Source organism: Sinocyclocheilus rhinocerous, unplaced genomic scaffold (assembly GCF_001515625.1).
Source record: "Sinocyclocheilus rhinocerous isolate Xijiao unplaced genomic scaffold, SAMN03320098_v1.1 scaffold1, whole genome shotgun sequence".
NCBI lineage: Eukaryota > Metazoa > Chordata > Actinopteri > Cypriniformes > Cyprinidae > Sinocyclocheilus > Sinocyclocheilus rhinocerous.
Genome location: NW_015638974.1, coordinates 1,111,090 through 1,112,572, shown reverse-complemented (window position 1 = coordinate 1,112,572; position 1,483 = coordinate 1,111,090). Strand labels below are relative to the sequence as shown.

General features: G+C 37.2%; 1 pseudogene; it reads right to left on the bottom strand.

Moving 5' to 3' along the window:
- The window catches only part of LOC107750466 (dynein heavy chain 6, axonemal-like), a 51,010-nt pseudogene that overhangs the window by 8,077 nt on the left and 41,450 nt on the right, over positions 1-1,483 (bottom strand).

The following is a 1,483-nucleotide window of genomic DNA, read 5'->3' as shown; positions in this document are numbered from 1 at the left end:
GTGTGCGTGTGCATGTGTGTGTGTGTGTGTGTGTGTGTTTGCACAAGGCTGAAAGTAATATTTCATCATGCTGATGAATGTCAGAAACCATCAAACAGCATGAATTGAGATTAGGGACTTTGATCAAGCAACAAGTCATTATTGATTTGAGTACAAAAATGTTGGCAAACATTGGAGCAGACTGAAATAAAAAATCATCCAAAGAAAATTAGTTGGAAGCAGCGATGTACAGTATATTGGATTATTACACTAGGAATCTTGTTTTTCTTATTTCTCTCCCCAAAGAATATCTCTCTTTTTAAATTTCTAAACCATATTAACATCCTATACTAAGAGGTTCATAAATAAATGAACACAAAAAAATATCCACCAATGTTTATAAAATTTGGTAAATGACAAATGTTTCAGTTAACGCAACTTCTCATGTAATATGTAAATGGTGATTCACATTATGTGTGGAGACACACTGGAGTGAAAGTGCAAATGCAATCCAAATACTTTTCAGATATAAAATGGATGTTAATATCAGGTGGAGCTTGTGGTTCGGGTTTGCCTGTGCAAGAGCAGTGGGTGGTTGCCAGGATGCAGCATGTTACTTTGAGGTTACCTGGGTGTTCTGAATGGTTTCTAGATGGTTAATAGGGTGTTCTGCATGGTTCCTTAGTGGCGCAAGAGCCCAACCCTAAGTATCTTCCCAGCAAGCCACATGATTTGAGATATCATTCCTGTCCCCAATGGTACTGGATGAGATATCAAGTTTAAAAAAATAGTTCACCCAGAAATGAACATTTTATCGTCATTTACTCACCCTCATGTCGTTTCTAAACCTGTATAAGTTTCTTTCTTATGTTGAACACAAAAGAAGATATTTTGAAGAATCAAATAGTTGTTGGTCCGCATTGACTTCCATAGTAGGGAAATAAATACTATGGAAGTCAATGGGGACCATCATCTGTTTGATTACCAGCATTCTTCAAAATATCTTCTTTTATGTTCAGCATAAGAAAGAAACTTATACAGGTTTGGAACAACATGAGGGTGAGTAAATGATGACAAAAATTTCATTTTTGGGTGAATTATCCCTTTAATACTTAGGGTTCGTGTGCATATCCCTATGCCCAAGCCATGCCCCATGATGAGCAATGGCAAAAGAGATGCTTGAATTCGAGACATAACAGAACAAAACTAGACTCTGGTTACTGGAAAACATGCAAAAACATATTGCTTCAATGCACACTAAAACAATATACAGTAACAGCATGGGGCATTTGAGAGATGCCTTTTTAATGGGGGCAGATAGCGCAGGCCCCTGAGGAAAGGGAACAATTAGAAAACAGCTCTACAATCTAACAATTAACACAATTAAATCGCATTCATGACTTGTAGAAGGATAATTGCCTTCTACAGAATTAGAATAAGAACTCACATACATAAGCACTCACACACACACACACACACACACAGTCTAGTGCACTATCCTTCC